Source organism: Pongo pygmaeus, chromosome 12 (assembly GCF_028885625.2).
Source record: "Pongo pygmaeus isolate AG05252 chromosome 12, NHGRI_mPonPyg2-v2.0_pri, whole genome shotgun sequence".
Classification (NCBI taxonomy): Eukaryota; Metazoa; Chordata; class Mammalia; order Primates; family Hominidae; genus Pongo; species Pongo pygmaeus.
This window is the reverse complement of record NC_072385.2, coordinates 15677047-15703668: the sequence shown is the minus strand read 5'-3', so window position 1 is coordinate 15703668 and position 26622 is coordinate 15677047.

The following is a 26622-nucleotide window of genomic DNA, read 5'->3' as shown; positions in this document are numbered from 1 at the left end:
TGGAATAGAATGGAATTTAATGTGGAATAGAATGGAATGGAATGCAATGTGGAATGTAATGGAATGCAATGTGGAATAAACAGAATGGTATTTGGAATGGAATGGAGTGGAATGTAATGTGAAATGGAATGTAATAGAATGTGCAATGGAATGGACAGGAATGTGGAATAGAAGTTGGAATTGAATGGAAAGGAATGGAATGGAATTCAGAATGGAATTTAATGTGGAATGGAATGGAATGGAATGTGGAATGAAAAGGAAAGGAATCTGGAATGGAATGGAATTTAAAGTGGAATGGAATGTGTAATGGAAAGAAATGGAAAGGAAGTTGGAATGGAATGGAACTGAATGTGCAATGGAAGGTGGAATGTAATTTGTAATGGAATGGAAATGAACGTGGAATGGAATCGGGAATGGAATGTGGAAAGGAACAGAATGGAGTGGAATCTGGAATGGAAAGGAATAGAATGCAATGGAATGGAATTTGGTATGGAATGCGGAATGGAATGGAATGTGGAATGAAATGTGGAATAAAATGTGGAATGGAATGTGGAATGGAATGTGTAATGGAATGAGAAATGGAATGGAGCGGAATGTGGAATGTAATGAGGAACGAAATGCGGAATGGAATGGAAGTTGGAATGAATTGTGAAATGGAAGGTGTAATGGAATGTGGAATGGAACGCGATATGGAATGGAATGCAACGTGGAATGGAACGTGGAATGGATCGTGGAATGGAACGAGGAATGGAATGTGGAATGCAATGAGGAATGTAGTATGGAATGGAACGTGAAATTGAATGGAGTGGAATGTTCAATGGAACATCGAATGGAATGGAGTGTAACGTGGAATGGAACTTGGAATGGACTGTGGAATGGAAAGTGGAATGGAACGTGGAATGGGATGGAATCGACTGTGGAACGGAGTGTGGAATGGAATAGAAAGGAACGTGCAATGCAATTTGGAATGGAATGGAATGAAATGTGGAATGCAATGTGGAATGGAATGGAATGGAATGTGGAATGAAATGTGGAATGGAATGTAATGGAATATGGAATGGAATATTGAATGGAACGTGGAATGGAAAGTGAAATGTAATGGAATGGAATGTGGAATGGAATGTGAAATGGAATGAGGAGTGGAACTCAATGTAACCTGGAATGGAATGTGGAATAGAATGTGGAAAGGAAAGTGGAATGGAATGGAATAGCATGTGGAATGGAACTTGCAATTGAATGGAATGGAACGTGGAACAGAAAGTGGAATGGAACGTGGAATGGAACGAGGAATGGAATGTGGAATGTATCGTGGAATGGAATGTGGAATAGAATGGAATGAAATGTGGCATTCAATGGAAGGGAATGTGGCATTGAATGGAATGGAATGTGGAAAGGAGTGGAATATAATATGGAATAGAATGTTCAAAGGAATGGAATGGATTGTTGAATTGAATGGAATGGAATGGTATGGAATGTGCAATGGAATGGTACGCAATGTGGCATGGAATGTGGAATGGAAAGTGAAATGAATTGGAATATAATGTGGAATGGAATGAGGAATGGAATGGAATGGAATATGGAATGGAATGTGGAATGGAATATGGAATGGAAAGTGGAATGCAATGGGCAGTGGAATGTGGAATGGAACGTGGAATGGAATGGAATGTAAAGTGGAATGGAACGTGGAACGGACTGAGCAATGGAAAGGGAAAGGATTGGGCAATGGAATGTGGAATGGAACGTGGAATGGAATGGAATGGAAAGTGCAAAGGAACATGGAATGGAATGGAATGGAACGTGGAATGGAATCAGTAATGGAGTGTGGAATGGAATGAGGAATGGAACGTGGAATGGAATGGATTGGAATGTGGAATGGAATGGAAAGGAATGTGGAAAGGAAAGTGGTCTGGAATGCAATGAAATGTGGGATGGAATGTGGAAAGGAATGGAATGGATTGTGGAATGGAATGGTATGGAATGGGCAATGGAATGGAATGGAATGTGGAAGAGAATGTGGAATGGAAGGTGGAATAAATTGGAATATAATGTTGAATAGAATGGGGAATATAATGCAATGGAAAGCGGAATGGAATGTGGAATGGAACGTGGAATGGAATGGGCAATGGAATGTGGAATGGAACGTAAAAGGGAATGGAATGGAATGTGGAATGGAACGTGGAATGGAATGGGCAATGGAATGTGGAATAGAACGTAAAAGGGAATGGAATGTAAAGTGGAATGGAACGTGTAAAGGAACGTGGAATGGAATGTGGAATAGAATGTGTAATGGAACGTGGAATGCAATGGGCAATGGAATGTGGAATAAAACGTGGAATGGAATGGAATGCAACGTGGAATGGAATCTGGCATTGATTGTGGAATGGAACATTTAATGGAATGTGGAATGGAATGGATTGGAATGTGGAATGGAATGTGGAATGTAATGGAAAGGAATGTGGAATGGAATGTTGTCTGGAATGGAATGCAATGTGGAATGGAAAGTTGAATGGAATGGAATAGAATGTGGAATGTAATGTGGAATGCAATGTGGAATGGAAAGTGGAATGGAGTAGAAATGAACGTGGAATGCAATGTGGAATGGAACGTGGCATGGAATGGAAAGGAAAGTGGAATGGATCTTGGAATGGAATGGAATGGAAAGTGTAATGGAATCTGGAATTGAAACTGGAACAAAACGCTGAATGGAAAATGGAATGGAACGTGGAATGGAATGTTGAATGGAATAGAATGGAATGTGTAATAGAATGTGGAATAGAATGTGGAATGGAATGGAAGAGAACATGGAATAGAACGTGGAATGGAATGCAATGGAAGGTGGAATGGAATGGAATGAAACGTGGAGTGGAATGTGGAATGGAACGTGGAGAGCAATGTGTAATGGAATGTGGAATGGAAAGGAATGGAAAGTGGAATGCAATGGAATGTGGAATGGAATGTGAAATGGAATGTGAAATGGAACGTGGAGTGGAATATGGAATGGAATGGAATGGAATGTGAAATGGAATGGAATGCAACATCGAATGGTATGGAATCGAATGTGGAAAGTAATGTGGAAAGGAATTCAATGGAATGAGGAATGGAATGTGGAAAGGAATGGAAATGAATGTGGAATTAAATGTGGAATTGAATGGAATTGAAAGTGGAATGGATTGTGGAATGGAACGTGGAATGTAATGGAATGGAATGTGGAATGGAATGTGGAATGGAACGTGTAATGGAAAGCGGAATGGAATGCAATGGAACATGGAGTGGAATGTGGAATGGACTGGAATGGAATGTGGAATGGAATGAAGAATGGAATGTGGAATGCAATGGAATGGAATGTGAAATGGATTGTGAAATGGAACTTCCAAAGGAATGTGGAATGGAATGAAATGGAACATGGAAAGTCATGCAATGGAATTTAATGGAACGTGGAATGGAATGTGGAATGGAATGGAATGGAATATGGAACTGAATGTGGAATGGAGTGGAATGGTAAGTGGAACGGAATGGAATGATATGTGGAACGTAATGGAATGAGGAATGGAATGGAATGGAATGTGCAAAGGAATGTGGAATGGAATGTGGAATGAATGGAATGGAATGTGGGATGGAATGAAGAACGGAATTTGGATTGGAATTGAATGGAATGTGGAATGGAATGTGGAATGGAATTTGAAATGTAATGTGGAATGGAATAGAATTTAATGTGGAATGGAATGTGGAATAGAATGGAATGGACGGTGGAATAAAATCTGGAACGGAATGAAAAGGAATACGCAATGGAATGGAACGGTGTGGAATGTGGAATGGAATGGAATTGAATCTGGAATGGAATGTGGACTAGAATGGAATGGAAAGGAATTGAACTTGGAATGGAAGGTGGAATGGAAATTGGAATGGAATCTGGAAGGGATTGGAATGTAATCTGTAATGGAAGGGAATGTATGTTGAATGGAATGTGGAATGTAATGGTACGTGGAATGAAATTCAATGGAATGTGGAATGGAAAGGAATGGAATGTGGAATCTAACGGAGTGGAATGTGGATTGAAATTCAATGGAATGTGGAATGGAAAGGAATGTAATGTGGAATGAAATGGAATGAAATGAAACGTGGAATATTATGGAATGAAATGTGGAGTGGAATGGAATGTGGAATGCAATGGAATGGAATGTGGAATGGAATATGGAGTGGAATGTGAAATGGAATGGAATGGAATGTGGAATGGAACATAACGGAATGCGGAATAGTATGTGGAATGGAACATAGAATGGAATGGAATGCAAAGGAATTTAATGTGGAATGGAATATAACGGACTATGGAATGGAATGGAACGGAATATGGAACGGAATGGAATGGAATTTGGAATGGAATGTAAAGGAATATGGAATGGAATGGATTGGAATGTGGAACTGAATGGAATTGAATGTGGAATGGAAAGGAATGGAATGTGATATTCAAAAGAATGAATCGTGCAATGGAATGTTCAATGGAACGTAGAATGGAATGGAAAGGAACATGTAATGGAACATGGAATGGAACGCGGAATGGAATGTTATGGAATGGAAAGGAATGGAATGTGGAAAGGAATGGAATGTAATCTGGAGTGGAATGGAATGCAATGTGGAAAGGAATTTGGAATGGAATGGAATGGAATGGTATGTGGAATGGAATGGAATGTGGAGTGGAATGGAATGCAATGTGGAATGGAATGGAATGCAATGGGGACTGGAATTGAATAGATGTGGAATGGAATGTAATGGAAGGTGGAATGAAATGTGGAATTGAGTGGAATGTGGATTTGAATCGCATGGAATGTGGAATGGAATGGAATGGAATGGAATGTTTAATGGAATGAAATGGCATGGAATGGAATGTGGAATGGAATGTGGAATGTAACAGAATGGAATGTGGAATGGTATAGAATGCAACGTGAACGGAATTGAATGGAATGTGGAACGCAATGTAACGTGGAATGGAATGGAATTGAATATGGATTGGAAAGGAATGGAATGTGTAATGCAATGGAATGGAATGGAATGGAAAGGAATTCAATATGAAATGGAATGGAATGGAGTGGAATGGAATGATGATTGGAATGGAATGGAAGGTGGAATGGAATGTGGAATGGAGTGCAATGTGGATTGGAATGAAATGGAAAGTGGAATGGAATGAAATGAAACGTGGAGTGCAATAGAATAGAATGCGGAGTGGAATGGAATGGAATGTGCAATGGAATTTGGAATGCAATGGTATGGAAAGGAATGGAATGTGGAATGGAATGGGGAATGGATTGGGGAATGGAATGAAGAATGGTATGTGAAATTGAATGGAATGGATTGTGGAATGGATTGTGGAATGTAATGTGGAATGGAATTGGATGGAATGGGGAAAGGAATGTGGAATGGAATGGGGAATGGAGTGTGGAACTGAATGGAATGGAATGGGAAATGGAAAGTGGAATGGAATGGGGAATGGAGTGTGGAACTGAATGGAATGGAATGGGGAATGGAATGTGGAATGGAATGGGGAATGGAGTGTGGAACTGAATGGAATGCAATGGGGAATGTAATGTGGAATTGAATGGAAAGGAATGTGGAAAGGAATGTACAATTCAATCAGGAATGGAATGGAAAGGAATGTAGAAAGGAATGTGGAATGGAATGGAAAGTGTAATTGAATGGAATGTTGAAGAGAACGGAAAGGAATGAGGAAGGAAAAGTGGAATGGAATGGAATGTGGAATTGAATGGGATGGAATGTAGAATGGAATGGAATGGAATGAGAATTGGAATGTGGAATGGAATGGAAACTGGAATGGAATCTATTGGAATGCAATGAAATGGAATGGAATGGAATGGAATGCAGAACGGAATGTGGAAAGGAATGGAATGGAATATATAATGGAAAGTGGAATTAAACTTGGACTTCAACGTGGAATGGAATATGGAATGGAATGTGGAATGGAAAGTGGAATGGAATGGAATGGAACGTGGAATGGAATGAAATGGAATGTGGTAAGGAATGGATTGGAAAGAAGAAGGGAATGTGGAATGGAATGGAATGTGGATTGGAATAGAATGGAATGGAATGTGGAATGAAATGGAAGTTGGAATGGAATTGAATGTGGAATGCAACGTGGGATTGAATGGAATGGAAAGTGGAATGGAATGGAATGAAATGGAATGTGGTAAAGAATGGAATGGAAAAAGGATGGGAATGTGGAATGGAATGGAATGTGGAATGGAATGGAGTGGAATGGAATGTGGAGTGGAATGGAAGGTGGAATGAAATGGAATGTGGAATACAATGTGGAATTGAATGGAATGGAACGTGGAATGGAATGGAACGTGGAATGGAATAGAATCTGGAATGGAATGGAATGGAGTGGAACGTTGAATGGAATGGAATGAGGAATGGAATGGAATGTAGAATGAAATGGAATGGAATAGAACGTTGAATGGAATGGAATGTGGAATGGAATGAAATGTGGAAAGGACTTAAATGGAATGGAATGGAACACGGAAGGGAAAGGAAGGCAAATTGGAATGAAATGGAATGGAACCTGGAATGGAATGGAATGGTACGTGGAATGGAATGGAATGGAATGTGGAATGTAATGGGTTGGAATGGAATGTCGAATGGAATGGAACGTAGAATGGAATGGAATGGAATATGGAATGGAATGGAATGGAAGGTAGAATGGAACGGAATGGAATGGAATCTGGAATGGAACATGGAATGGAACGTGGAAAGGAATGGAATGGAAAGGAGTGGAATGTGGAATGGAAACTGGAATTGAAAGGAATGGAATGGAATGGAATGTGGAATGGAATGGAATGTAATATGGAATGGAATGGAATGCAATACAATGGAATGAGGAATGGAATGGAATTGAATGTTGAATGGAATGCAATTGAATGTGGAATAGAGTGGAATGGAATGCAATGTGGAATATAATGGAATGCAATGTGGAATAAATGAAATGGAATGTGAAATGTAATGTAATGGAATGGAATGTGGAATGTAATAGAATTGAATGTGGAATGGAATGGAATTGAATGTGGAATGGAATGGAATGGAATGTGGAATGTAATAGAATTGAATGTGGAATGGAATGGAATGGAATGTGGAATGGGATGGAATGGAATGTGCAACAGAATTTGGTTTTGAATGGAAAGGAATTGTAGGGAATGTGGAATATAATGGAATGTGGAACGGAATGGAATGGAAACTGGAATAGAATGCAATGGTATGTTATGTAATGTGGAAAGGAATGGAATGGAATATGAAACGGAAAGTGGAATGGAAAGCAGAATGGAACGTGGAATTGAACGTGGAATGGAACATAGAGTGGAACACAGAATGGAATGTGGAATGGAAAGGTAAGGGATATGGAATGGAATGTGGAATACCATGGAATGGAATGCGGAATGGAATGGAATGGAAAGCAGAATGGAAAAAATGGAATGCGGAATGGAATGCAATGCTATGGAATGTGGAAAGGAATGGAATGGAATGGAATGTGGAATGGAATAGAATGGACCTTGCAATGGAATGGAAAGTGATATGGAATGGAATGTGGAAAACCATGGAATGGAATGCGGAATGGAATGGAATGGAAAGCAGAATGCAAAAATGGAACGCGGAATGGAATGCAATGCTATGGAATGTGGAAAGGAATGGAATGGAATGGAATGTGGAATGGAATAGAATGGACCTTTGAATGGAATGGAATGGAATGTGGAATGGGATGAACTGGAATGTGGAATGGATTGGAATGGAATGTGGAATGGAATGGAATGAAGTGGAAAGGAATGGAATGCAATGGAATGGAATTCAGAGTGGAGTGAAATGATATATGCAATGAAATTGACTGGAATGGAACGTGGAATGGAATGGAATGGAATGTGGTATAGAATGGAACGGAACTTGGAATAGAATGTGGAATTCAATAGAATGGAATGAGGAAGGGAATATGAAATGAAATGTGGAATGGAATGGAATGCAATGTGGAATGGAATGTTGAATGCAATGTGGAATGGAACGAAATGTAATGTGGAATGAAATGTGGAATCAAAAGTGTAATGTAATGGAATGGAAGGTGGAATGGAACGTGTAATGGAATGGAATGGAACGTGGAATGGAAAGTGGAATAGAATTGAATGGAATGGAATGTGGAATGGAAGAGAAAGGAATGTGGAATGGAATGTGGAATTTAATGGAATGCAATGGAATGTGGAACGGAATGGAATGGAATGTGGAATTGAAAAAATGAAATGTGGAATGGAATGGAATGGTATGGAAAGCGGAATGGAATGGAAAGGAATGGAATGTGTAATGGAATGGAATGGAGTGGAATGGAATTTGGAAGGGAATGGAATGGAATGTGGAAGGGAATTGAATGCAATATGGAATGGAATGGAGTGGAATGGAATGTGGAAGGGAATGGAATGGAATGTGGAAGGGAATTGAATGCAATGTGGAATGGAATGGAATGGAATGTGGAAGGGAATGCAATGGAATGGAATGGAATGAGAAATGGAATAAAATGCATCATGCAATGGAATGAAATGTAACGTAGAAAGGAATGGAATGGAACAAGGATTGGAATGGAATGGAATGGAATGGAATAGAATGCAATGTGGAATGAAATGGAAAGAAATGCGGAATGGAATGGAATGGAATGCAATGTGTAACAGAATGGAAAGAAATGTGTAAGAAAATGTGGAATGGAATGGAGCGGAAAGTGGAATTGAATGTGGAATGGAATGGACTGGAATGCGGAATGGAATGTGGAATGGAATGGAATGTGGAATGCAATATGGCTTGGAGTGGAATGGAATGGAATGGAAGGTGAAATGGAATGGAAAGAATGTGGAATGGAATGGAATAGAATGTGGAACGGAATGGAACGGAACATGGAATGGAATGGAATGGAAGATGGAATGGAATTGGAATGGACCTTAGTTTGGAATGGAATGGAATTAAATGGAATGGAATGCAATGGAATGTGGACTGGAATGGAATGGAATGTTGATTGGAATTTGGAATTTAATGGCAAGGAATGGAATGGAATTTGTAATGGAATGGAATGTGTAACGGAATGGAATGCAATGTGGAATGGAATGGAATGGAATGTGGAATGGAATGGAATAGAATGGAATATGGAATGGAATGGAAAGTGGATTGGAAACGAATGGAATGTGGAATGGAATGGTATAGAATTCGGAAAATAATGGAATAGAATTCGAAACTAATGCAATGGAATGTAGAATGGAATAGAATGGAATGTGGAATGGATGTGGAATGGATTGGAATGGAAAGAAAAGTAATGTGGAATTGATTGTGCAATGGATTGGAATGGAATGTGGAAAGGAATGTGAAATTGAATGAAATGGAATGGAATTGAAAGTGGAATGGAATGGAATGGAATGCAATGTGGAATGGATTGGAGCGGAATGGAATGGAATGGAATGAGGAATGGAATGGAATCTGGAATGGATTGGAGCGGAATATAATGGAATGGAATGCAGAATGGAATGGAATGGAGTGTGGAATGGAACGGAATGAAACGTGTAATGGAATGGAATGGAATGGAATGGAATGGATCGTGGAATGGAATGGAATGGAACGTGGAATGAAATGTTTAATGAAATGGAATGGAAAGTGGAATGGAATGTGGAATGGAATGGAATGAAATGGAATGGAATTTGGAATGGAATGGGATGGAATGGAAAGGAATATGGAATGGAATGGAATTTGGAATGGAATTGAATGGAATGGAAAGGAATATGGAATGGAATGGAATGTGGAATGGAATTCAATGCAACGTGGAATGGAATGGAATGGAACGTGTTATGGAATGGAATGGAATCTGGAATGGAATGGAATAGAATGTGGAATGGAACGGAATGCAATAAAATTTGGAATGGAATGGAAAGGAATGGAAATAATATGGAATTCAGTGTAATGTAATATGGAATGGATTGGAATTGGACATGGAATGGCATGTGGAATGGAACATGGAATGGAAAGTGGAATGGAACGGGCAATGGAAAGTGGAATGCAACGTGGAATGGAAAGTGGAATGTAACGGGCAATGGAAACTGGAATGGAAAGTGGAACGGAATGTGGAATGGAATGGAATGGTATGGGAAATGGAATGGGACATGGAATGGAAAGTGAAATGAAACGTGGAATCGAACGTGCAAAGGAACCTGGGATGGAAAGTAGAATGGAAGGTGAAATATAAAGGAATGGAATGAGGAATGGAAAGCGGAATTAAAGGTGGCATGGAATGGATGGGAATGTGGAATGGAAATTGGAATTGAAAGTGGAATGGAACGTGAAATGGAACGTCGAATGGAACGTGGAATGGAACGTGGAATGGAATGTGGAATCGAATGGAATGGAATTTTTAATGGAATGCAAGGTAATCTGGAATGGAATGGAAGCGAATGTGTAATGGAATGGAATGCAATACAATGTGGAAGGGAATGGAAAGAAATGGAAAGAAATGGATATGGAATGAATTGCAATTGGACGTGGAATGGGACGTGGAATGAAACGTGGCATGGAATGTGGAATGGAATGGTAAGGGACGTGGAATGGGACATGGAATAGAAAGTGAAATGGAAAGTGAATCGAACGTGCAATGGAACCTGGAATGGAAAGTGAAATGGAATGTGGAATGGAATGAAACGGAATGTGGAATGGAACTTGGAATGGAACGTGGAAAGGAACGAAGAATGGAACATCGAATGGAGTGTGGAATGGAAAGTGGAATGGAATGGGCAATGGAATGGAATGAAAAGTTTAATGGAATGAAATGGAATGGAATGTGGAAAAGAATGTAGAATGGAATAGAATGGAATGTGGAATGAAATATGAAATGGAATGTGAAATGGAATAGAATGGAATAGAATGGAATGTGGGATGGAATGTGGAATGGAACGTGGAGTGGAACAGATTGGAATGTGGAATGGAATATGGAATGGAATGTGGAATGGAATGTGGAATGGAACGTGGAATGGAACGTGGAAAGAATGGAATGGTGTGTGGAATGGAATCTGGAGTGAAATGGAATGGAACGTGGAATGGTGTGTTGAATGGAATGTGGAGTGAAAAGGAATGGAACGTGGAATGGAATGCAATGGAATGTGGAATTGAATGTGGAATGGAATGGAATGGATTGTGGAAGGGATTGTCGAAAGGAATGTGGAATGGAATGTGGAATGTAATGGAATATGGAATGGAATGTGGAATGGACTGTTGAATGGAATTTGGAGTGGAATGTAATGGAAGGAGTAATGGAATGTGCAGTGGAATGGAATGGAAACTCCAAAGGAATGTGGAATGAAATTGAACGGAATGTGGAATGGCATGGAATGGAATGTGGAATGGAAAGTGGAATGGAATGGAATGGAATGGAATGGAATGAAATGTGGAATGGAATGTAATGGAACGTGGATTTGCATGGAATGGAATGGAGTGTGAAATGGAATGGACTGGAATGTGGAAAGAAATGTGGCATGGAATGGAATGGAATGTGGAATGGAATATGGAATGGAATGGAATGGAATGAAATGTGGAATGGAATGTAATGGAACGTGGATTTGCATGGAATGGAATGGACTGTGAAATGGAATGGACTGGAATGTGGAAAGAAATGTGGCATGGAATGGAATAGAATGTGGAATGGAATATGGAATGGAATGGAATGGAAGTTGGAATTGAACTTGGAAAGGAACGTGGAATGGAAGGTGGAATGGAATTTGGAAAGGGATGTGGAATGGAATGGAATGGAACGTGGAAAGGAACGTGGAATGGAACGTGGAAGGAAACGCGGTAAGAATTGAATGGAATGTGAAATGGGATAGAATGGAAAGGTAAGTGGAATGGATAGTGGAATGGAATAGAATGGAAAATGGAATGGAATGTGGAATGAAACAATTTAATGTGTAAAGGAATGGAATGGAGTGTGTAATGGCACGTGGAATGTAATGGAAAGGAATGTGGAATTTAACGTGGAATGGAATGTGGAAAGAATTCAATGGAATGGAATGCGGAATGGAATATGTATTGGAATGTGGAATGGAAAAGAATGCAATGGAATGGAACGTGTAATGGAATGGAGGAAATGGAATGTGGAATGGACTGTGGAATTGAATGGAATGGAATGTGGAACGGAATGTGGAATGGAATAGAATGGAACGTGGAATGGAACATGGAAAGCAATGCAGAATGAAACGTGGAATGGAAAGTGGAATTCACCGTGGTATGGAATGGAATGGAATCTGTGACAGAACAGAACGGAATGGCATCTGGAATGGAGGGTGCAATGGAATAGAATGGAATGTGGAATGCAATGCAGAATGAAATGGAATAGAATGTGGTAAGAAATGCAATGGAATGTGTAATGCCACGTGGAAAGGAATAGAAAGGAATTTGTAATATAACATGGAATGGAATGGGGAATGGAACATGGAAAGGAGAAGAATGTGTAATGGATTGTGGAATGGAATATGGAATGGCATGTGGAATGAGATGGAATGGAATGTGGAATGGAATGTGGAATGGAATGGAATGGAATGTGGAATGGAATGGATGGGAATGTGGAATGGAATGGAATTTGAAATGGAATGTGGAATGGAAAGTGGAATAGAAAGTGGAATTGAACGTGAAAAGAAATGGAATGGAAGGTGGAATGGAACGTGAAATGGAATGGAATGGAACTTGGAAAGGAATGGAATGGAATGGAATGGAATGGAATGTCGAATGGAATGGAATAGAATGGAATGGAATGGAACGTGGAATGGAACATGGAATGGAACGTGGAGTGGAATCTGGAAGGGATTGGAATGTAATCTGTAATGGAAGGGAATGTTTGTGGAATTGAATGGAATGGAATGCAATGGGATGGAATGTAGACTGGAATGTAATGGAATGGAATGTGGAATGGAATGGAATTGAATGTGGAATGGAATGGAATCAGGAATGGAATGTGCAATGGAAAGAGTAATGGAACGTGGAATAGAACGCGGAATGGAATGTGGAATGGAACGTGGACTGGCACGTGGAATGGAATGTGTAATGCAACGTGGAATTGAATGTGGATTGGAACGTGGAATGGAACGGAATGTGGAATGGAATCTGGAATGGAACGGAATGGAATGTGGAATGGAAGTTGGAATGGAATGTGCAACTGAATGTGGACTGAAACTTGGAATGGAACATGGAATGGAACGTGGAATGGAATGGAATGTAAAGTGGAATGGAAAGAGGAAAGCAATGTAGAATGGAACAAGGAATGGAATGGAATGGAATGGAATGGAATGTGGAATATATTGGAATGGAATGTGGAATGCCATGCAATGGATTATGGAATGGAACCTGGAATGTATTGTAATGGAAAGGAAAGGAATAGAATGGAATGTATTATGGAATCGAATGGAATGGAAAGGAATGGCATGTGGAATGGAATGGAATGTGGAATGGAATGGAATGGAATGTGGAATGGAATGTGGAACGGAATGGAATGTGGATTGGAATGGAATGTGGAATGTAATGGAAAGGAAAGTGAAATGGAATGTGTAATGGAATGGAATAGAATGGAATGGAATGTGGAATGGAATGGAATGTGGAATGTAATGGAATGGAATGTGGAATGGAAAGGAATGGAATGGAGTACGGAATGGAATGGAATATAATGTGCAATGGAATATGGAATGGAATGTTTAATGGAACGTGGAATGGAATAGAATGGAAGGCAGAATGGAATGTGCAATGGAATGTGCAAAGGAAACTCCAAAGGAATGTGGAATGAAAATGAATGTAATGTGGAATGGCATGGAAAGTAATGTGGAATGGAAAGAGGAATGGAATGGAATGAGGAATGGAATGGAATGGAATGTGGATTGGGATGGAATGGAATGGAATGGAATGGAAGGGAATGTGAAATGGCATGGAGTGGAATGTGGAATGGAACATGGAATGGAATGGAATATGGAATGAAATGTGGAATGGAATGGAATGGAACATTGAATTGAATGTGCAATGGAACGTGGAAAGGAACGTGAAATGGAATGTGGAATGGAACGTGGAATGGAATTTGGAATGGAATGGAATGGAAAGTGGAATGGAATGCAATGGAATGTGGAATGGAATGAAATGGAAAGTGGAATGGGATGTGGAATGGAATAGAATGGAATGTGGAATGGAATGTGGAATTGAATGTGGAATGGAATGGAAGGGAAAAAGGAATGAAATGGAATGGAATGTCGAATGGAACGGAATGGAATGGAATGGAATATGGTATTGAATGAAACGGAATGGAATGTGGAATTGCAAGGAATGGAATATGGAATGGAATTGAAAGGAAAGAGGAATGGAATGAAATGGAATGTCGAATGCAATGGAATGGAATGGATTGGAATATGGTGTGGAATGAAACGGAATGGAATGTGGAATGGAATGGAATGGAATGGAATGCGGAATGGAATGGAATGGAATGTGGAATGGAATGGAATGGAATGGAATTTGGAATGGAATGGAAAGGAATGGATCGGAATGGAATGCGGAATGGAATGGAATGGAATGTGGAATGGAAGGGAATGTAATGTGGAATGGAAAGTGGAATGGAATAGAATGGAAAGTGGAAAGGAATGAATGGAACGTGGAATGGAAAGATCAATGGAATTGAATAGAAAGTGTAATCGAATGGAATGGAAAGTTTAGTGAAATGGAATGGTATGTGAAATGTAATGTGGAATGGAACGTGGAATGGAATGGAATGGAATGTGGAAGGGAAAAGAATGGACTGTGGAATAGAGCATGGAATGGAATGGAATGGAAAGTTGAATGGAATGGAATGGAAAGTGGAATGGAATGGAAAGTAATGTGGAATTCAATGAAATGGAAAGTGGAATGGATTATGGAATGGAATGGAATTGAAGGTGGAATGGAAAGGAATGGAAGGTGCAATTAAATGGAATGGAATGTGGATTGGATTGTGGAATGCAATAGAATTGAAGGTGAAATGGAAAGGAATGGAAAGTGGAATGAAGTGGAATGGAATGTGGAATGGAAACGAATGGAATCAGGAATAGAAAGGAATGCAATATGTAATGATATTGTATGGAATGGAATGGAATGCAATGGAATAGAATGTGGACTGGAATGGAATGGAATGGAATTTGGAATGGAATGGAATGCAATGTGGAATGGAATGGAATGCGGAATGGAATCGAATGGAAGTTGGAATCGAACTTGGAATGGAATGGGGAATGTAACGTGGAATGCAACGCGGAATGGGTAGGGGAATGTAACGACGAGTGCAACTTGGAATGGAAAGGACTGGAATGTGGAATGGAAAGAACTGGAACGTGGAATGGAATGTAATGGAGCGTGGAATGGATTGGATTGGAATGTCGAATGGAATGAAACAGAATGGAATGTGGAATGGAATGGCATGGAAAATGGTATGGAATGTGGAATGGAACATGGAATGGAACGTCGAATGGCAAGTGGTATGGAACATGGAATGGAATGTGGAAAAGAATGTGGAATGGAAGCTGGAATGGAAGGGAATGGAATGTGGAATGGAATGGAATGGAGTGGAACGTGGAATTGAATGGAATGGAATGTAGAATGGAAGGTGCAATGAAATAAAATGGAACGAGCAATGGAATAGAATGGAGCATGGAATGGAAGTTAATGGAACATGGAATGGAATGGAATGTGCAATTAAATGGAATGGAATGTGGAATGGAATGGAATGGAATGTGGAATGGAATGGAATGGAATGTGGAATGGAATGGAATGGAATGTGGAAAGGAATGGAATGAAATGTGGAATGTAATTGAATTGAATGTGGAATGGAATGGAATGGAATGTGGAATGGAATGGAATGGATTTTGGAATGGAAGGGAATGGAATGGAATGTGGAATGGAATGGAATGGAATGTGGAATGGAATGGAATGTGGAATTGAATGGAATGGAATGTGGAATGGACTGTGTAATGGAATGGAATAGAATGTGGAATGAAATGGAATGGAATGGAATAGAATGTGAAATGGAATGGAATTTAACGTGAATTGTAAAGAAATCTAATGTGAAATGGAATGGAATGTGCAATGGAATGCGGAGAGGAATGTGAAATGGAATGGAATGGAATGTGGAATGGAAGGGAATGGAAAGTGGAATGGAATTGAATGGAGTGGAATGAGGAATGGAATGGTATGGAATGGAATTTAATGTGGAATGGAATGGAATGGAATGTGGAATGGAAGGGAATGGAATGGAGTACGGAATAGAATGGAATACAATGTTCAATGGAATGTGGAATGGAATGTTTAATGGAATGTGGAATATAATGGAATGGAAGGTGGAATGGAATGTGCAATGGAATGGAAAGGAATCCCCAAAGGAATGTGGAATGAAATTGAATGTAATGTGGAATGGCATGGAATGGAATGTGGAATGGAATGTGGAATGGAATGGAAAGTGGAATGGAATGGAATGGAATGTGGATTGGTATGGAACGGAATGTAATGGAATGGAATGGAATGTGAAATGGAATGGAGTGGAACGTGGAATGGAATGTGGAATGGAATGGAATGGAATGGAATGGAACGTTGAATTGAATGGGCAATGGAACGTGGAAAGGAACGTGAAATGGAACCTGGAATGGAACGTGGAATGGAATTTGGGATGGAATGGAATGGAAAGTGGAATGGAATGCAATGGAATGTGGAATGGAATGAAATGGAAAGTGGAATGATATGTGGAATGCAATGGAATGGAATGTGGAATGGAATGCGGAATGCAATGTGGAATGGAAAGTGGAATGGAACGTCGAATGGCAAGTGGTATGGAACATGGAAAGGATTGTGGAAAAGAAAGTGGAATGGAAGCTGGAAAGGAAGGGAATGGAATGTGTAATGCAATGAAATGGAACGTTGAATGGAACTGAATGGAATGGAATGCAATATGGAATGGAGTGGATTGTGGAATTTACTGGAATGGAATGTGGAATGGAACGTGCAATGAAATGTAATGGAACGTGGAATGGAATGGAATGGAACGTTGAATGGAATGTGAAATGAATCATGGAATGGAACGTAGAATGAATCATGGAATGGAACGTGGAATGATTCTTGGAATGGAATGTGGAAAGGAACATGGAATGGAATGGAATGGAATGTGGAATGAAATGTGGAATGGAATGGAATGACATGCAGAATGGAATGAAATGGAATGGAAACTGGAGTGCAGTGGAATAGAATGGAATGAAATGGAGTGTGGAATGGAATGGAATGGAAAGTGGAATGGAATGGAATGGAATGTGGACTGGTACGTGCAATGGAATGTAATGGAATGTGGAATGGAATGTAGAATGGATTGTGGAATGGAATGGAATGGAACGGAATGGAATGTGAAATGGAATGTGCAATGGAATGTGGAATGGAATGGAATGAATCGAATGGAATGAAGAATGGAATGAATTGGAATGTAATGGAATGGAATGTGGAACGGAATGTGGAATGGAATGGAATGAGGAATGGCATGGAAAGCAGAATGGAAAGGAATGGAATGTGGAATGGAATGCAATGCAATGTGGAATAGAATGGATTAGAAACCGGAATGGAATGAGGAGTGGAAAGTGGAATGGAATGGTATGGAATGAAATGTGGAATGGAATGGAGTAGAATGGAATAGAATGGAATGTGGAATGGAATGGAATGGAATGTGGAATGGAATGGAATGTGGAATGGAATGGAATGGAATTTGGAAAAGAATGAGGAATGGAATGGAATGGATTATGGAATGGAATGTGGAATGCAATGTTGAATGGAATGTGGAATGTAATGGAAAGTAAAGTGGAATGCAATGTTCAATGTAATGGCATGGAATGTGTAATGGAATGGCATCGAATGTGGAATGGAATGTGAAATGGATTGGAATGCAACGTGGAACGGAATGTTGAAAGGAATGGAAATTGATTTGGAAGGTAATGGAATGTGGAATGGAATGTGGAATGGAATGCAACCGAATGTGGAATGTAATGTGGAATCGAATGGCATGGAACGTGGAATGGAATGGAATGGAACTTGGAATGGAATGGAATGTGAAATGGAATGGAATGGAATTTGAAATGGAATAGAATGGAATGTGGAAGGGAATGGAATTGAAAGGAATGGAATGGAAGGTGGACTGGAATTGAATGGAATGGAATGGAATGTGGATTGGAATGGAATGGAATGTGGATTGGAATGGAATGCAACGTGTAATGGAATGTGAAACACTTGGAATGGAATGTGGAATCAAATGGAATGGAAAGTGGAATGGATTGAAATGGAATGGAATGTACAATGGAATGGAATGGAATGTAGAATGAAACGTGGAATGGAATGGAATGTAATGTGGAATGCAATGGAATGCAATGTGGAACGGATCGTAGAATGGAATGGAATGGAACGGAATTGTGGAATGGAAAGTGGATTGGAAAGTGAAATGGAACATGGAATGGAACTTGGAATGCAACGTCGAAAAGAATGTAGATTTGAATGTGGAATGGACTGTGGAATGGGATGGAATGGAATGTGGAAAGGAATGGATTATAATGTGGAATTGAATGGATTGGATTGCGGAATGGAATATGGAATGCAATGTGGAAAGGAATGGAATGGAATGTGGAATGGAATGGAATGGAATGGAATGTGAAATGTAATGGAAAGGAATATGGAATGGAAAGGATTGGATCAAGGATTGGAATGGAATGGAACGTGGAATGGAATAAAATGTTATGTGGAATGGAATGGAATGGAATGTGGATTGGAATGGAAACGAATGTGGAATGGAATGGAATCGAATGGAATTTTGACCGGAATGATATGTAATGCAATGAATGTGGATTAGAATGGAATAGAATATGGAATGGAATGGAATGGAACGGAATGTGGAAGGGAATGTGGAATGGAATGGAATGTGTAATGGAATCGAATGCAATGGAATGGAAAGTGGAATGGTATGGAATGGTATGGAATGGAAAGTGGAATGGAATCGAATGGAATGGAATAGATGCTGGGATGGAATGTAATGTAATGTGGAATGGAATGGAATGGAATGTGGACGGGAACGGAATGGAATATGGAATGGAATGTGGCATGGAATGGAATGGAATGTGGAATGGATTGTGTATTAGAATGTGGAATGTAATGTGCAATGGAATGTGGAATGGAAAGGAATGGAATGTGGATTAGAATGTGAAATGTAATGTGGAATGGAATGTGGAATGGAATGCGCAATGAAATATGGAATTGAATGTGGAATGGAAAGGAATGGAACGTGGAACGGAATGGAATGGAATGGAATATGCATTGGAATGGAATGGAATGGAACGTGGAATGGAATGGAATGGAATTGAATATGGAATGAAATGGAATGGAATGGAATGTAGAATTAAATTGATTGCCATGTGTACTGGAACAGAATGGTATGGAATGTGGAGCAGATTGGAATGGAATGTGGAATTGAATGGAATCTACTGTGGAATTGAATGTGGAATGAAATGGAATGGAATGTCAAATGGAATGGAATGGAATGTGGAATGCAGTGGAATGGAAAGGAATGGAATGTGGAATGTTATGTGGAATATAGTGGAATGTAATTTGGAATGTAATTTGGAATATAGTGGAATAGAATTTGGAATGCAATGGAATTTAATGGAATGCAACTGAATGTGGAATGGAATGCAATATAATGTAGAATGGAATGTACTGCAATATAATGGAATGTGCAATGGAATGGAATGGAATCTCTACTGGAATGGAATGGAAAGTGGAATGGAATGTGGAATGGAATGGAATGGAATGTGGAATGGAATGTGGATTCCACTGGAATGCAATGTGGAATGGAAGGTGGAATTTAATGGAATGGAATCTGGAATGGAATGTGGAATGGAACGGAAAGGAATGTGGAATGGAAAGTGGAATGGAATGGAATGGAAAGTGGAATGGAATGTGGAATGGAATGGAATGGAATGTGGTATAGAATGTGGAATGGAAAGGAATGGAATGTGGAATGGAATGTAATGGAATGTGGAAGGGAATGTGGAATGGAATGAGGAATGGAATGGAATGGATTGTTGAATGAAATGTGCAATGGAATGGATCAGAATGGAATGGAATGGAACGTGGAAAGGAATGGAATGGAATGTGGAAAGGAATGGAAAGAAACGTGGAATGGAATGGAATGGAATGTGGAATGGAATGTGGATGTGGAATGAAATTTGGAATGGAATGGATTGGAATGAGGAATGAAAAGTGGAATGGAATGGAATGGAAAGAGCTTTGGAACGTGGAATGGAATGGATTGTGGAAAGTAATGTGGAATTGGAATGGAATGGGACCTGGAATGGAATGGAATGGAATCTGGAATGCAATGGAATGGAATGTGGAATGCAAAGTGGAATGGAATGAAATATGGAATGGAATGTAATGGAATGGAATGTGGAATGGAGTGGAATACATCGTAGAATGGAATTTGAAATTTAATGCAATGGAAAGTGGAATGGATTGTGGAATGGAATGGAATTGAATGTGCAATTGAATGTGGAATTGAGTGGAATGGAACGTGGAAAGGAACGTGGAATGGAATGGAATGCAATTTAGAAGGGAATGGAATGGAATGAAATGTGGAACGGAATGAAATGGAATGGAATAGAATGTGGAATGGAATGTGGAATGTAGTGTGGAATTGAATGTGGAATTGAATGGAATGGAATGTGTAATGGAACATGGAATGCAATGGAATGGAACGTGAAGTTGAATGGAATGGAATGTGCAATAGAATGTGGAATGGAATGGAATGCAACCTGGAATGGAATGGAATGGAAAGCGGAATGGAACGTGGAATGGAACGTGGAATGGAAAGTGGAATGGAACGTGGAAAGGATTGGAGTGCAATGTGCAATGGAGTTGAATGCAATGTGGAATGGAAGGAAATGGAATTTGGAATGCAATGGAAAGAAATGTGTAAGGGAATGTGGAATGGAATGGAACGGAATTTGGAATGGAATGTGGAAGGTAATGGAAAGCGGAATGGAGCGGAGTAGAATGGAGTGTAGAATGGAAAGTGGAAAGGAATGGAATGGAATGCGGAATCGAATGGTATGGAATGTTGGTTGGAATGGAATGGAATGTGGAATGGAATCTGGAATGGAATGGAATGTAATGTGGAATGTAATGTGGAATGGAATAGAATGGAAAGGAATGTGAAATGGAAAGTGGAATGTAAAGGAATTGAATGTGGAATGGAATGGAATGGAACGTTGGATAGAATGTGTAATGGAATGTGGAATGGAATGGAACGCAAAGTGAAATTTAATGTGGAATGGAACGTGGAATAGAATGGAATGGAATGTGGAATGAAACGTGGAATAGAATGGAATGGAAAGTGGAATGGAATGGAATGCAATGTGGAATGGAACATGGAATGCAATGGAATGGAATTTGGAACGGAAATGAATGGAATGTGGAATGGAATGGAATGGAATAGGGATTGGAATGGAATGGAATGGAATGGAATGTGGAATAGAATGTAGAATGGAATAGAAAGGAATGTGGAAAGGAATGGACTATGATGTGTAATGGAATGAGGGATGGAATGGAAAGGAATGTGGAATAGAATGTAGAATGGAATAGAAAGGAATGTGGAAAGGAATGGACTATGATGTGTAATGGAATGTGGAATAGAATGGAACGGAATGGGCAATGGTATATGTAATGAAATGGAACAGAATGCATAAAGGAAGGGAAGGGAATGTGGAATGGAACGTGGAATGGAATGGAAAGGAATGTGTAATGCAACGTGTACTGGAATGTGGAATAGAACGTGGAAGGGAATGGAATGTGGAATGGAATCTGTAATAAAATGGAATGGACTTTAGAATGCAAGATGGAATGGCATGTGCAAAGGAATGTGGACAGAAACGTGGAATGGAACACGGAATGGAACGTGGAATGGAATGGAATGGAATGTGGAATGGAAAGTGGAAAGGAACTGAGAGTGGAACGCGGAATGGAATGGAATGCAATACAACAGATTGTGGAATATATTGGAATGGAATGTGGAATTCCATGAAATGGAATGTGGAATGGAATGTGTAATGGAATGGAATGGAATGTGTTATGGAATCGAAGTGAATGGAAGGGAATGGCATGTGGAATGGAATGAAATGTGGAAAGGAATGGAATGGAATGTGGAATTGAATGTGGAATGGAATGGAAGGTGGAATGGAATGGAATGGGGAATGGAAAGGAAAGGAATGTGGAATGGAAAGTGGAATGGAACGTGGAATGGAACGTGGAAAGGAATGGAGTGCAATGTACAATGGAGTTGAATGCAATGTGGAATGGAATGGAATGGAATTTGGAATGCAATGGAAAGAAATGTGTAGGGGAATGTGGAATGGAATGGAATGGAATTTGGAATGGAATGTGGAATGTAATGGAAAGAGTAATGGAACGGAGTAGAATGGAATGTGGAATGGAAAGTGGAAAGGAGTGGAAAGGAATGTGGAATCGAATGGTATGGAATGTTGGATGGAATGGAATGGAATGTGGAATGGAATCCGGAATACAATGGAATGCAATGTGGAATGGAATAGAATGGAAAGGAATGTGAAAAGGAAAGTGGAATGTAATGAAATTGAATGTGGAATGTCATGGAATGGAACGTGGAATGGAATGTGTAATGGAATGGAATGGAATGGAATGGAATGTGTCATCGAATTGAAGTGAATGGGAGGGAATGGCATGTGGAATGGAATGGAATGTGCAAAGTAATGGAATGGAATGTGGAATCAAATGTGGAATGGAATGGAATGTGGAATGGAATGGAATGGGGAATGGAATGGAAAGGAATGTGAAATGGAATGTGGAATGCAATGCAATGGAATGGAATGTGAAGCGGAATGGAAGGGAATGTGGAATGCAATAGAATGGAATGTGGAATGCAATGTGGAAAGGAATGGAATCGAATGTGGAATAAAGTGGAATGGTATGTGGAAAGGGATGTGTAATGGAACGGAAAGGAATGGAATGGAATGTGGAATGGAATGTAATGTGGAATGGAATGAAATGGAATGTGGAATGGAACGTGGACTGGAACGTGGAATGTAACGCGGAATGGAACGGAATGGAATGTGGAATGGAATGGAATTGAATGTGGAATGGAATGGAATGGAATATGCAATGGAATGGAATAGACTCTCGAATGGAATGTGGAATGGAATGGAATCGAATGTGGAAAGGAATGTGGAATTCAATTGAATGGAACTTGGAATGGAAAGTGGAATGGAGTGGAATGGAAGTTACTGTGGAATGTAATGGAATGTGGAATGGAAGGTGGAATGCAATGGAATCTAATGTGGAATGGAATATGGAATGGAATGGAATGGAATGTGGAATCTAAAGGAATGGAATGTGGAATGGAATGGAATGGAGTAGAATGTGTAATGGAATATTGAATGGAATGGAGTGGAATGTGGAATAGAATGGAATGGAATGTGGAATGGAATGGAATGGAATGTTCAATGGAATGCCGATTGGAATGCAATGGAATGTGGTATGGAATGTGCAACGTGGAATGGAATGGAATTTAGTGTTCAATGCAACGTGTAATGGAAAGGAATTCAATGTGTAATGGAATGTGGAATGGAATGGAATGGAACGTGGAATGGAATAGAATGGAACGCAGAATGGAACTGAATTGAATGCGGATTGGAACGGAATGCAATGGAATTTGGAGTGGAATGGAATGGAATGTGGAATGGAATGGAATGGGATGGAATGGAATGTGGGATGGAATGTGGAATGGATTCGAATGGAATGCGGAATGGAATGGTATGGAATGGAATGGAAGGTGAAATTGCGTGCACAATAGAAGGGAATGGAATTTGGAATGGAATTGACTCTATTCTGGAATGCAATGTGCAAGGGAATGAAATGAAATATGGAATGAAATGGAGTGGAATGCGGAATGGAATGGAACGGTGAGGAATGTGGAATGGAATGGAATGCAATGTGGAAAGGAATGCGGAATGGAATGGAGAAGAAAGTGTAATAGAATGTAGAATGGAATGGAGTGGAAAGGAGTATGGAATGGAATGGAATGTGGAATGGAATGTGGAATGGAATGGAATAGATTGGAAAGTGGAATGGAAAGTGGAATGGAATGGAATGGAAAGTGGAATGGAATGTGGAATGGATCATGGAATGCAATGTGGAAAGCACAGTGGAATGGAACGTGGAATGGAAAGTGGAATGGAAAGTGGAATGGAATGTGGAATGGAATGTTGAAAGGAATGGAATGAAAAGAAATGTGGACTACAATGGAATGGATTGTAATGAAATGTGGAGTGCAATGTGGAATGGAACAGAACGGAATGGAATGGAATGGAATATGCAATGGAATAGAATGTAATGTGGAATGGAATGTGCAATGGAACGGAAGAGAATGTGGAATGGAATGTGGAATGCAATGGAACGGAAGGTGGAATGGAACGTGGAATGGAACGTGGAATGTAATGGAATGGAACGTGGAATGGCATAAAGTGGAACGTGGAATGGAATGTGGAAAGGAACGTGCCATGGAACGTGGAATGGCACTTGGAATGGAATTGAATGCAAGTGAAGGGAATTGAATGGGATGAGAAATGTAATGGAATGGAAGGTGGAAACGAATAAAATGGAATGTGCAATGGAATTGAATGGAATGTGGAATGGAATGTGGAATGGAATGGAATGAATAGTGGAATGGAATGCAATGGAATGGTATGGAATGGGGAATCAGATGGAATGTAATGCAAAGTGGACTGGAATGCAATGGAATGTGGATTGGAATGGAATGGAATAGAATGTGGAAAGGAATGGAATGGAATGTGGAAAGTAATGGAATGCAATGTGGAATGTAATTTAATGGAATATCGTTGGGAATGGAATGGTAAAGAATTTGGAATGAAACGGAATGGAATGTGGAATTCAAGGTGGAATGGAATGGAATGGAACGTGGTGTGGAAGGTGGAATGGAACATGGAATGGAATGTGGAATGGAATGTGGAATGGAATGGAATGGAAAGTGGAATAGAATGGAATGGTATGTGGAATGGAATGGAATGGAATGTGGAACTTAATGGAATGGATTACCGAATGGAATGTGGAATGAATCGCATGGAACGTGGAATGGAACGCCTAATGGAAAGTGGAATGGAATGTGCAATGGAATGGAATGGAACGTGGTATGGAATGTGGAATGGAATATGGAATTTAATGGAATGGAATGTGGAATGGAATGGAATGTGTAATAAAACGGAATGGAATATAAAGGGGAATGCAATGTGGAATAGATTTTGGAATGGAATGGAATGGAATGTGGAATGGAATGGAATGCAATGTGCAAAGGAATGTGGAAGGGAAAGAGGAATGGAACGGAATAGAATGTGAAATGGAATGGAATGGAATGTGGAATGGAATGGAATGGCATGTGGATTGGAATGGAATGGAATAGAATGTGGAATGGAATGGAATGGAATGTGGAAAGTTATGGAATGCAATGTGGAATGTAATTTAATGGAATATCGTTGGGAATGGAATGGTAAAGAATTTGGAATGAAACGGATTGGAATGTGGAATTCAAGGTGGAATGGAATGGAATGGAACGTGGTGTGGAAGGTGGAATGGAACATGGAATGGAATGTGGAATGGAATGTGGAATGGAATGGAATGGAAAGTGGAATGGAATGGAATGGTATGTGGAATGGAATGGAATGGAATGTGGAACTTAATGGAATGGATTACGGAATGGAATGTGGAATGAATCGCATGGAACGTGGAATGGAATGCCTAATGGAAAGTGGAATGGAATGTGCAATGGAATGGAATGGAACGTGGTATGGAATGTGGAATTTAATATGGAATTTAATGGAATGGAATGTGGAATGGAATGGAATGTGTAATATAACGGAATGGAATATAAAGGGGAATGCAATGTGGAATAGACTTTGGAATGGAATGGAATGGAATGTGGAATGGAATGGAATGCAATGTGCAATGGAATGTGGAAGGGAAAGAGGAATGGAACGGAATGGAATGTGAAATGGAATGGAATGGAATGTGGAATGGAATGGAATGGTATGTGGAAAGGAATGTGGAAAGAATTGTGGAATGGAACGGAACGGACTGTGCAATGGAATATGGAAAGGGCCGTGCATTAAATGTGGAATGCAATGCAATGGAATGATGAATGGAATGGAATGGAATGTGAAATGGAATGTGGAATAGAATGGAATGGAATGTGGAAAGGAATGTGGAATGGAATGGAATAGAATGTGGAATGGAATGTGGAAAGGAATGCAATGGAATGTGGAATGGAATATGGAATGGAGTGTGGAACGGAATGCGGAATGGAACGGAATGGAATGTGGAATGGAATGTGGAATGAAATATGGAAATGGATGTGGAATGGAAGGGAATGGAATGTGAAATGGAATGAAATGGAATGTCTATTGTAATGTGGAATGGAATGAAATGGGATGTGGAATGGAATGTGGA